This window comes from Delphinus delphis, chromosome 6, assembly GCF_949987515.2.
Source record: "Delphinus delphis chromosome 6, mDelDel1.2, whole genome shotgun sequence".
Lineage (NCBI taxonomy): Eukaryota > Metazoa > Chordata > Mammalia > Artiodactyla > Delphinidae > Delphinus > Delphinus delphis.
Window position 1 is genome coordinate 53,345,010 of NC_082688.1, and position 13,000 is coordinate 53,358,009.

At 44.7% G+C, this 13,000-nt stretch overlaps 1 long non-coding RNA gene across 1 annotated transcript; it reads right to left on the reverse strand.

The window, feature by feature from the left end:
• Nucleotides 1-2,571: 2,571 nt before the first annotated feature.
• LOC138414096 (uncharacterized) lies at nt 2,572-12,475 on the reverse strand. Its single transcript, XR_011246500.1, has 3 exons — nt 12,231-12,475; nt 6,054-6,168; nt 2,572-2,883 (listed from the first exon to the last, which is right to left on the reverse strand). It is a non-coding gene; the product is annotated as an uncharacterized lncRNA (long non-coding RNA).
• Between the last annotated feature and the right edge of the window lie 525 nt (nt 12,476-13,000).

The window sequence follows — 13,000 nt, forward strand, 5'->3', positions numbered from 1 at the left end:
ACCTCTGCTGGGCTATGCTGAGGACAAGATAACTAATTTGTATGGGCCTCAGTTTCTGCATATGTAAAATGGGAATAACAGCACTTATTTTTTGGGGTTGCTGTGTGACTCAAAAGCTGATAAAGTTATCAGCTAATAGTAAATGTTTAGTGATTTGTAGCTTGGAGGGGGAGAGAGGGCGAGCGCATGCCAATGTGTATCCATTCGAAATTATTTTGGTTGCAAGTAATGGAAGGTTCAGCTAATAGTGGCTTAATCAATAATTTCTTCCCCCAACAAAAATTCTGAAGGCAATTGGTTGCTGTAGTTCAGTGGCTCAACAGTGTCATCACAGACCCAAGCTGATTTCATTTTTTCCTTTTTCGTTTGTACCTTTGGACCACCTTCACCCATTTCCCCTATGCTTGATCACCGCCCCCCCCCCCCCGACAACCACCAATCTGGTCTCTGTTTTTATGAATTCCGGTTTTTTGAGATTCCACATATAAGTGAGATCACACAGTATTTGTTTTTCTCTGTCTTGACTTATTTCACTATTGTTTTCTGACTGCAAGATGTACTTCTCAGTTTCCGGATTTATATCAGAGTTCAGGGCTAGGAGAATGGAGAAAAGATGAAATCCACTTTTTTTCCCCCCAGTAGGGCGCTATCCTTTTATCTCAGAGGGAAAAGACCTGGCAGGGTTCCCCTTCTATTTAAGCACCTAGAACTCAGTCACATGGCCACCCCAAGGATTGGAAGACCATCAGACATAATGTTAACCAGGCATTTGGAGTTCATTCTTTTTCCAGTGCTCTAGTAAAATTAAAGGTAACTTGGCAAATATGCTTTCATCCAACAGTAGAGATTTAATTTGTAATTTAAACTGGTTTAAAACTTAAAATAACTGTAGTAAGCTTAAACTTAAAACAACTGTAGTATCCAAGGTAGTGGATCTCAATCTTGGCCACACATCACCTGTGGATTAAAAAACAGCAACAACAACCACAGTAATTCTGATTTAATTAGTCTGAAGTGGGACCTGGGCATTGAGAATCTGGAAAGTTCCCCCAGAACATGCTAAGGTGCAGCTAAAATTAAGAGTTGCTTATTTAGGGAATGGAGTTCAAGTTGGTGATTTGATTTGATTTGACTTTCCAGTTAACTGAGGATTAAACCCTGTTTAATCCTTTTGCAGTCACTAGAATTACAGAATTAAATGTATAGTGCACTTGTTTTGGTAAGTAGAATGTCTTGGACATAACTGTATCTCTCTTGTTGCTTGAGGTCTCCTGCAGTGATTTAACATCATTAGATATTGAAAATGGTTTAAATTTGAACTATACACTTCCAAATGTATTCTGGAAAATATTCACTCTTTTTTTCAATTCATCATGATTCTGTACAATTTTTCTCTTTTTCACAAAAATAAAGTGTTAGGTGTCAGCTCCCACACATCTCCCCTCCCTCCAAATCCGTTCTTTAGAGTCCTAACTAATAGATTTTTAACTAATTGGTATAGTTTCTCTGTTTCCCAAACGCATAAGCAGGGATAAAGGGCATGTTATTGATATAAAGCATAAGTGAGATTTTGGCAAAGATTGGGTTTTATTTTCAGGACCTATTAGAGTCATAAATCCATGGAAACGGAGCAGTTGCCAACACATTTTCATTAAAAAAGAACTGCTTCTGACTAGAGTGGATTATGTTTTTCAATACCATACATTTGCTAAAAAGTGCACAAATATAGTCTAAACATTAATTGTGCATTTAGAATGTTCTAGTTACTGTCTAGTAAACATAAAATTGACCTTGTCCTAATTTTACTTTCTTTGGTGACACCCACAGGAGCCACAGAAAGAAAAATCAGACCATCAGAATGAAAGTGTATCTGACTATAGGTTAAAATACCACCTTTAATGAAAGATCGTGTCAAAGATTAGTTAATGTCACTTAAAGCCCACGAGTTATCACTTATACATGGAGCATTAACAATGCACTATGGTAAAACAAAACTCCTCAAGCAAAACGTACCAGCCCCAGGTTTTAGCGAGGATGAGAACAATGAACATGTTTTTGGTCTAAGTTTTTGTTAAATTTTTGTTTTCGGGCTTTATGAGAAGCATTTCCTTTGGAAACTAGTGACTGGTTTGAGTTTGTGATTTCCTTGATCTCTGAGCAATAAAGACTTGATAACCAAGCTTATTAATAAATTACTAATTTTCTAATTATTTCTGCCATTTTACTTTTAAAAACTATAGACAGGTTAAGTCAGGGCTTACAATGATGTCTAGCTCTAGGTACCTACCCAACTTTCCTCTTACTTTTAAGACGGAGAAAAGATTAGCCAATTAACCGAAGCCCATCATGTCAGTTTGAATTCTCCACGAAACAGACGCCAAGATAGGATTAGAAGGCCAAGACATTTACTGGGGGGAAAGCCTGTGAAAGACAAGGATGGAGGGGACAGGAGTAAGAGGGAAGCCTCAGACCATGATACTGATCTAATACTGATCTGACACCTGTGAAGGGAGGGACAAAGGGAGAAGGATGTGGTGAAAAAGAGATCTTTTAATTGAGGGTTCTGAGACACTGGTAAGCATACCCTTGTAAGGCAAGGACTACTACAGAGGTCCACTTACAGATATACTGGGGGCTAAGGAGTACTGAGAGGCACCTAAGTGGATCACCTGGGCTCTACAGTGATCCCACACGTCCCCGCCTCCTCCTACTGACGAGAGTTCATCTCTCCTGCCAACATGGTGACTCCTCACTGTTGGTCCTGGACACAGTGAGTCCAAAATGTCCAGGTAGCATCCATAGTTCAGTGGAACTCCTGCTCTGTCCTCTGCCGAGAATATGGCCCCTCTGAGACAAAGACCTCGAACTCTGCAGAGCCCAGAGCTGTAAGAACAGGAAACACAGATGCCCCAGAGGGCCATTTAGAATGATGGCAAGTGAGGCCATTCCTGCTTCTGCTCCTTAGGTCTCAGGCCTAGGTAGTCTTCTTATAGCACTATATAGAGATTTCTGATTTAGATTTAGTCTGCATTCTGGAAGATAGCATCCCATTTTTGCAGATTCTGGACTCTAAGCTGGTGCTTCAACTGCACCTTTAAAAAGCCAATGCAAAGCTCTGTCAGGTTGGCTCCCTCTGGATGGTGCAGTATGCGATATGTCCTGTGGATCACATGACCTCCCTTGCTGTGAAGTGTGTTCCCTACTCGATGCCATGTTGTGTCGTTTTCCATGAGCATGGATCAGGCACTTCTTAGCTCCTGGAGAGCGGTGCTGGCTGAGGCTCTTGGGCAGGAAAGGCGAGTCCACACTTGGAATAGGGCTCTATCCCTATGAGGAGAAACAGCTGGCCGTTCCATAATAAAAGGAGCCCAGCGTCATCAACTTTCCAGCAGGTGGCCTGTTGGTCTCTGGGAAACAGGGCCATATCAGGGGTTCAGCACTGGTTTCTGTTGCTGGCAGGTTCTACATTCAGAGGAATCACTAGAGACTGGCTTTGGTAAGTGGAAGTTCATGCTGTTGGGCCCACGTGTAGCCTCCGCCTCTGCCATCGTGGCCTCTCTGTTCATGTACCCATCATGCCAGCTCTAGAGTGCCCAGGGCTGCAAGCTCACTGATGTCAACTGGCCAAGTCGTTTTTGTCTTCTTGGTTGTTCAGTGTTTATTGCAGATGCCTTTTGATGGGTATTAACAATGTGAAAATTGTCACTTGCTGTGTCCACTCCCATCTGCCTTTACCCTGGACCTCATTGTTTCCCATTGTCCTTTTCTTTCCAGGTCCCTGACCAGCTGGTTGGGGCATTGGCCAATGATAGGAATTTCTACATGTTCTCACCTTGGGCCACTTCTCCTTCCACATCAATTGGATGACCAGGGGCACTGCCTGCCCATTAGGAAGATTCTCCCCCTCTGCTGTCTTTCAGCCTGAATGAGGTTGTAATGCTACTATTTAGTTTCAGTTTGCACCCCTGAGCCTAGCCAACTCACCTGTAAACTACGCTTGGGCTTTCTCCTCCTCCATCAGCTATTTGTAAGGCACCCTGCTCTGTGGCCATCGGGGAGAGATGAGGAAGGGGGGCTGCTGTCATCATGTGGGTGATATGGAGGTCTGGGTTTTCTGTTCGCGCAGCTGACTCATGCCCTCCGGTCTTACTTGGGTTCGATCCCTGATATACCATTTCCATGTTATAACGGATTGTTGCAGGGCCCTTTTCACTTTATGCATTGACAGGTGAGACAGAACCTGCCTCCTAACTGGCAGCTGTGGGTGGATGGTCACTGGTACACTATAATCAAGCACTCTGTCTCTATGAGGGCTCAGTAACATGCTAGGAGCTATTTCTTCAGATGCACATAATTCTCCATTACAGATGGCAAGTCCTTTGCTGAAGAACCCCAAGGCCCTGTGTTATACGATCCTCCTACTTGGGTTTACCATGAACTCTGCGCTTGCATCTCTTCTCACTACTGACACTTCCCACACCACAGGGTCTGCCCATTGTTCTGCTCTAAGCGGAGAGGCTGCTTTCACTACAGCTTAGACCTGCTGTACAGCTCCTTCCTGACCCAGGCTCCACTCACAGGTGGCAGCCTTCCACACCCTCCAGCGCATGGACCAGAGCAAGATTCCCAGATGTGGACTATCTGGCCTCCAGAAGCTGAAGAGGCCCCCCAGATACTGTACTTCCTTGTTTGTAATAGGGAATCCAAGAGGCAACAACGTTTCTTTACTTTGGAGGGATATCCTGACATGCCCCGACCCTAAAAATGTGTACCTCCTTTAGCTTTTTAGGACTCCTGAAAACTTTACTGAAGTGGCCTGTCCCTGAAACTCTGTAGAGTTTATTTCCCACCTTCTTGAACACATGCTTCTTACCAAGGTCTCTAGCATGCTAGCCATGTCTTTATTTTACAAATGTAATGGATCAGTGTGATGTTCTGCGGGATGTCCAGATGGTCCAGATCTCTTTGGACTATATTAAGACAGAAAGTGGGCGAGCTAACATAGCCCTGGTGCAAAACTGTAAATGAATATTGTTGTTCATTCCAAGGAGTGTGAACTGTTTCTGATCCTATTTTCCATCTGTTTTTTCCATCCTATTTTACCATCTGCTGTGGTAACTCAGGCATTTCACCTCTGCTCTGTGATTTGAGTAAAAACATAGTGTTTGCCCCATTCCTCCAGGGTCCTCGCTGGAGTGTTAAATCCCATGTCCCAAGAAAGTGACCCCAAGTCAGAGTTTTCCCGCTTGTTCACTTTTACCTTCCAGCCCCTTGGTCAAGCATCCTCCTAACGCAGTCCCTGGGTAGTCTTCTCCCCTGACAGTTACATGCTGGCCAACTCGTGCTGGTCCCATGGGAGGGGGGTAGTTTCTCTTCTCCTTCATCAGGCCCAGCATGTCCTCTGCTGGGCTATGCTGGACTTAACCCTAGTTACTGGCCTGGCAGCCAGGAGAGGCAGCGGGGGCAGCTCCTGAGAGCAGGGCGTCGGGGAGCAGGTGTTGTCTTGCAGGGAGAGGCCTCTGCAGTGTCTTCCTGCTCAAGCAGAGTGTGGATTTTTACGAGGCAGTGTGGCCACCTCTGCAAGCTCTGCATGTTCAGGGCAGTCAGCAGAGCAAAACTGGGGGCACCCACTCATGTCCCCATCCCGTATCTCAGGGTCTCAAGTTCTCCCAAGCGGGCCACTGGCCTCCGTGTAACAGGCTGCCTGGGCTAAGCGTTTTAAAGATTCTGGAGATCCACGACTCTCTTGGGCTTGCTCTTCACGTTGTCCTCTCCCGCAAGGGACAGGAGCCTCTTTGTAAGTGACCAGAGATGCCTCTGCTTCCTCCGCCTGCCTTTAACTATCTGTTTCCGGGCCCCACTGTCACTCTGCAGGGAGTCCTCCAACTCCACTCCCCTTAGATACACGGAAGCCCCCCATAACATTCAAATGCCTGAACCACCGCCCTGGCAAGGGCATTCCTCTCCACCGGGGGACCCCCTGCTCATCAGTGGTGATTGTTTTTAGTAGTTGAACAACCATCTGTGCCCATGACTAGCTGTGCCCCACTTACCACTTGGATTGGGACCCTCCTCACCAGCCTGTGGTGAGTGACCCTGTCTCCAACCCCATCTTCTTGCCAGCTTTCTGGAACCGCTCCTGGTACCAGTGGTGCTATTTCAAGTTTTCTGGGAAGCAAAAGCAGAGTTAGAAACATAAGATTTATGCAGGGAATAGCCTGTAAAGATAAAGGGAAGAGGAAGTGGGGTAAGAGGAAGGGCCTTGGACTGCAATGTGGAAAGGAAAGATTGTACAGGAAGAGCCCCAGGGAACAGCTCTGAGAATGCTTTGGCCAGGCTGGTGTGGAGACTCAAAGCAAAAACCGGCCGTTAGAAGAGTCCCGAGTTGGGCAGGGATGGCCTGGCTCTTGCATCGCAGCCATGTTCTGTTGTTGGCTTGGAGCAGCCCTGGAAGCCTCTGGCCTTGGTTTGGACACTGTGGTGGATGCCGAAGGTCTGAGAGCTGGAGGCTTTCAGCTAACCCCACCACTTACCTCCTGCAGCAAGTTCTCTCCTGAAGGAAGACCTGAGTGGTGCACACTCTGCCTGTCACTGTCATATGACTGGTTTAGTGTCAAGACCAGGACAAAACCCAGAACCATCACCAGGGTTTTAGAAGCCTAACCTTATGTCTTTTCTATATTTAGGGGGACAAGATAAATTTCTACCATATACTCTTTAATGTATTGTCTAGTATTTAGCAACTCAAAGCAATAGGTCTTCCAAGAAAAATCTCAAAAAAATAGCTCCTGGGACAATAAATTATATAAACTATTGAATCAAAACATGACTTCGCATGGAAAGTAGAAGTTAGGTTTTTGGGGAGCACACAATCCAGTGTTTGTCTTAGTACACTTTATTGCTGAGGTTTAGTATGTGCAAGGCAGGGTGCTCTTGGTGTCTGTCCACAAGACAGGGACGTGAAAATAACGATCTGGAATGTTTAATCTGGTGGCTGAGTATTTCACGTATATTAACGCCTGAATTTTTACAACATCATATCATTTCACAAGGATTAGCTGTGCGAAAGCAGGGAAATTGTTCCTCTGTTTGCTGTAATATCTCTAGGGCCTTGCAGATTGCTTGGCACGTATTCAGCTGTCGATAATATTTGAGAAATGGGTGTAATTGTTAAACTATAATTGCACAAGTATAAGGATCAGAGCTATTTTATTTGTGGGCACATAGTAAGAACTTGAGTCAACAAATTCAGCAACTATATTTGTTCAGTGGCTACTCTGTCCCAGGCACTGTTCTAGGCACTTGGGATATATATTAGTCAACTAAGACTTGCTAATAATAAACACCAAACAATAACAGACACTATATAAAGGCATTGTAGGATACATGAGAAGTACTATAGTAAAAAGAATAGGGCTGGGTAAAGAGAGAACCAGAGTGGGGGAACCGGTTATAACATCAAATAGGGTGGTCAGAGTAGGTGTCACTAAGGAGAGGTTTGAGGAGAAATCTGGGGAGGCTGGGAGTTCGCCAAACATGCATCTGGGAAAGGAGCCTTCCAGGCAGAGGAAAGAGCTGGAGCAAAGGACCCAAGGCAGGAGTCAGGACCCCACGTGACTATGTCTTTGAGGAAAGGAGGCAGGCCGAGGAGGCTGGAATCAGCCAGGGAGAGGAGTAATGGGAAACAAGTTCAGGAGGAGGGCGGGGCCGGTTGGCAGATGGTGAAAGGGTTTTTAGGCCATTTTAAGGACTCTGGGTTTTATTCTGAGTGAAAAAGAAGAGCCGTCTCAGGGTTCTGAGCAGGGGAGAAAAATGATCTGACATTGAAACAATAAACTTCTGTAGGATTAATGAATATGTGGGGTAGATAGAATCATGCTACTTGATTGCCCATGAACCGGTTCAATAAAACTCAATGTAATGATACATATTTTTTTTTTGCTGATTTTTCCTGATACTCATTCTTTATCTCTAGGGAGCTGCTTGTCTTACGTACCTTTATCATTCCCACTTGCAGCAGCAGCAGAAGGAATTATTTGCCAACCACTTAATCATGACTAGCTAGATACCCTTGGATAGTTTCGAGAGCACTTTTCATATGTATTATGTCATTCAAATCATCACAACTATATCTAGTGTTACATTACTGATATATCACTAATACAGAAACAAATTCAAAGAGACCATATATATATTGCCCAGTCACACATTTAATAAATGGCAGAGTATGAATTTTGTGTCCTCTCCTAGTCTTTGTAAACCTACATTCTAGGTCCTAAAGACAGAAAGTGGTTTAACTACCCTAGGAGGGGTTCACAGTTAGGTGGGAGGCCAGGAGAGGAATAAAGAAAAAGATGGTACATATCACAATAAAGAAATAAAGGCAAAGTGCCAAAGTTATGGTGTGTTCAGCAAAAAGATCCACAAAGAGGACAACGGTCCTGATGGTGGGTGGCCTCAGATACACTGAAGCGGCGGGACGTGCGGCTCAGGTGGTGGGAATAGTGCCGGCAGATGCTTGGGGGTCAAGATGAGCATTGTGTCCTTTGGGAATGGTTGGAACCTCCATTGTGAGCGGAAGGAAGTTGTAGGAGACAGGATTACAGAAGGTCGAAAAAAGCCACATGATATAGAATCTTAAGCCATAGGCTAAAACCATCTGTACTTTACCCACTGCAAGTTGCCAATGATTTCTGAGTGGAGATGGTGATGTTGACAAAAGTTTTGGGGTTTTAACCTCCTTGAAGTTTTAAAGAAAGTTCAATATAACATGACTGTTTAGTGGGGGCTGACATGAGAGGCAATGTCTTAGAATGAGTTCCTCCACAAGTCAACCTTAAAACCAAGATTCAAGCAAAAATAACTGATTTTGGGGGTGGTGCCAGGACATAACCAACATGGGACTGGGGGAGAGAGATAGGGAACAGGAGGCAGACAGTAAAGTATTCATTGTCAAGTAATTTATCATCGTGGATAACTGGACATTAGTCTTGTTGGGGGACTCTGGGAGCCAGTGTAGAACATAGAGCTCAGAGGCATCCCACCCAAGGGATGTAGGAGCTGAGGTGTTTATACATGAGCTCCCAGCAGTCATTGGCTGAGGGCTTGCTCCTGGGGGCAGGGATTCAAGGTTCCCCAGAACTGCCAGTCTGCCACATGGGCATCAAAATGGCATCTGGTAGCACCGGAGAAACAGACATAAATGCACCTGCTGGCAATGGGGTGGGGGGCAGTGTGCAGAATAGAAAGGGGTGGGTGATACGGACAGGCTATTGGCAGGATCTGCTACAGGCGGGAGCAGCAGTAGATTAAGACCCCTAAGCAGAGAGTCACATGGGTCCAGACCAATGTGCTGACAGCAGGAAATGAAAAGAAGGAACAGATTTCAAGAGCTTTTATAAAGGAAGAGTTGCAAGGCTTGGTTTTATAGATCCTTGCCTTATAAGGCAACAAGGGACTCTGTCCACTTAATGACTGTGGAGTTAACCTCTGAAAAAAGTTCACCTGCCCCACATGTATTCTTTTTAATACATTAGGGAAAATAAGCACTTATAAGACTAATCATTTATAACACCTATGAAATACACATATTAGGGAAAGATCTGGGGAAAGGTATGGTAAAGCTTATAAACATACTCATAGGAGAGTAACACACATCCAAATTCCAGACTTTCTCATTTCAGCCAATCTGTCTTTTGCATGGGAACAAAAGAAAAAGTAATGAAGAAATAAATGTAAACCAAGAAACATTACCTATGGATAACGGAGATAAAAAATAAGGTAAGTATAAGCTAGCAGTTTGTTCAAATATTTCAAGCAGGAGCTTTTGAGAAAACTCACCAAAGACTGAAGACAGAAAATGGAAGAAGCATGGGAGAGTAATTTACGGAGGCGTTCATTCAACCTTACTCTCAAAGCTGTCCCTAAAAAATAAGAGGTCTTTTCCCCTTTTCTCACCCCTATGCTCCTTGGCAAGATAGTCAGACTTATTAAAAAAAAAAAAAAAAAAAAAGAAAGGGAAAAAGAAAAAGAAGAAAAAGGCTGTGTTCCTGGAAGAATGGAGCTGAAATGTCCAAGAGGGAAAACACTGCGGGGATTGGAAGGGCAAAATCGGGGAGGTGATGGGCAGTGGAGGCGGGGTCAGGGACTCCTGGAATGTAGGGGATACAAGGTGGAGCAGGGCCACTTGCCTCAGAAGGTCACGGGACCTGGGAAATGGGCATTTCCTTGGCCGCCATCACAAACTAAAGATTAAAGGCTCACTCCTCAGTTTTGTGGGCAGCTGACATCCGGTAGGATTCTTTAAGATCCACGAGCGAGGGAGCGGTTTCCACAAACCCAGCTGAAAATATTCACTACCTCTGGCGGTTGGGAGCGCAGCCAAGTCAATCTGATTTCAAAAGAAAAAATGCTGATTCCTGCAGCAAGTTCATCCCTGCAGTAGAGGAAATATATAACCTTTACTTTGTTTGCTTTGTTGGAACTATGCGCGCCGTTCTGAGGTTCAGATGGGAGGGCAGCGAGTGATATTTTGCCAAGTGTATGGATGGAACCATCCTCCGCGTGACTTTTCCCAGACCTTGCTCGTCTGTGGAGGCTCCTCCACACTGACATTCTCAGTGACGCAACGAGAATTGATTTTTTCCCCTCTCTTCTCCTAAATTCTTCTCATCTTTCCATCACATTTGACAGGAGAACAAGAATGGGCACATATGCCCAAGGGGATGGAGATCTTTGAAAGGTACATATTTGAAAGGAAAAAGGAAAAAGCAAGGAGAGTAAGCAAAGCAAGGAGAACAGGAAGACGAAATGGGAGAGTGAAGCAGAAGAGGAGGCTGGGGTGTAGGGGGGAGGAAGTGGAGAAAAAGCAGAGTAGAAAGGCTGAGAGAGGAGAGGGAGGGAGGGGACAGGCTTGGTCACCCTCCGATCCTTTCGCTTAAAGAATACCACGGATGCTGACCATTCAGGTCTCCTTCCTGTCAGTGAGACAATCTGCAAAAGTACATTTGGGCCAACTTTTATAGACATAGGGGAACTAGCCAAATGTCTCCTTGTAATATTTAATTTATTTAGTGACATGAACATACTCAAAGCCACATTTAAAATAAGATACAAATTTGGAAATATTATTTGCTTTTATGTTTCATTTAATAAAGCCTTCATATTGTTTGTTTTTTTTGTCTAGGAGGTCTTTTTTTTTTTTTTTAGCTTGCCTTATTCATATTCTTTTTTTTTTTTTTTCTTGCGATATGCGGGCCTCTCACTGTTGTGGCCTCTCCCGTTGCAGAGCACAGCCTCCGGACGTGCAGGCTCAGCGGCCATGGCTCACGGGCCCAGCCACTCCGCAGCACATGGGATCTTCCCGGACCGGGGCACGAACCCATGTCCCCTGCATCGGCAGGCGGACTCTCAACCACTGCGCCACCAGGGAAGCCCTATTCATATTCATTTTTGATGGAAGTATCCTTGTCATCAATAGAGGCACTTTTGGAGTCACCCAATACTGTTTTCAGAAAGGAGTTTCAACATTCAAGTTTACCACCCAGGAATAACGACTGTATAATATTTCTTTGCCCCTTAAAAAAAAAACAAAAAATAAAAAAAAACTGATTCTCTCAGGAGCCTTCTACTCACATCCAAAATCTGCATCGATCTGAACTAGTTTATGGCTCATCTTCTCTAAGTAATATTCTATTTTTCAACATAAGGTAATTGAGAGAAAATCTTATAAATGAGAAAGTCTGTAAGGACTGGATTCAAGGGTGGTTTGTTTTCATTTTTCTTTGAAGTAAAATTCAGGCAAGTATGACACAGTTTCTGTAGAAGAGAGAATCTGACGCTCAAGGCAAAGCTCCTTAGTTTTAGCTTAAAATACTCCAGAGACTCCTTGAGACCTCTGCTGTCAGACCAGACCTGGAACCAACTCCAACTGAATTACACACAGAGAACACCTTCTAGGAGGTATTTTAGCTTCCATTAGGTTCTGGACTATTCTAGCCAGGTCAGCCTCTCCAGAAACTATGCCCTGAGGGAGCCTCACCCGTCACCAGCGGTGGTTCTCAACTGAGACTATTCTGCCCCCCAGTGGTCACCTGGCAATGCCTGGAGATATTCTGGGCTGTTACTACTGGGATGTATTCGTCAGAGTTCTCCAGAGAAAAGAACCCATAGGATCTGTGTATATGTACATAGAGAGAGAGAGAGACGCTGATTTTAAACAATTGACTCACGTGATCATGGAGGCTGGCAAGTCCGAAATCTGTAGTTCAAGTCGAAAGGCAATCAAGATGAAGACCCAGGGAAGAGCTGACACTGCAGTTCAAGTCCAAAGGCCGTCTGCTGGCAGAACTCCCTCTTGCTTCCAGGAGGTCAGTCTTTCGTTCTATTCAGGTTTTCAACTGATTGGATAAGGCCCACCCACCTGACAGAGGCAATCTGCTTTCCTCAAAGTCAACCAATTTAACGCTATCTCATCCAAAAGCACCCTCACGGAAACAGGAGGTGATGGGACTTTTCCACGTTGTAGGGAGCCATTAGGTTCATCTGGAAAGAAATTGATGGGTGAACACATCTTAATGAAGATCACTCTTCCCTTCTCTTTCCACTCTGACTTGCTGAGAAAGAGAACTATCCCACTGAGGCCTAACTATAACGAGCCCACTGGTGTGGGACTTCTGAGCAGACAGAATGTAATTTCTTCATGCCGATGCCTCAGTCAATCTTTCAGCTGCAGAAATGTGCTGAGGAAAAGGGAAGAAAAGAGGGTTCATGGCAGCTCCCCTGACCTGGATAAAATGTGAGCTCAGATGTCCCTGGAGTAAAACCAGCATCTGAGTGGAACTGTCACTGGACAGTGTAGCCAACCGAAGCAGCGCAAAGGCACCCAAACTGACAATGAACTTGCGGAGAACAGCAGAGCAAATGCGCCAATGGTGCAAAGGCTGCATTCACTCATTCCTCATTCATTCACTCCGCAAATAACTTGCGCTAGGCTCTGAGC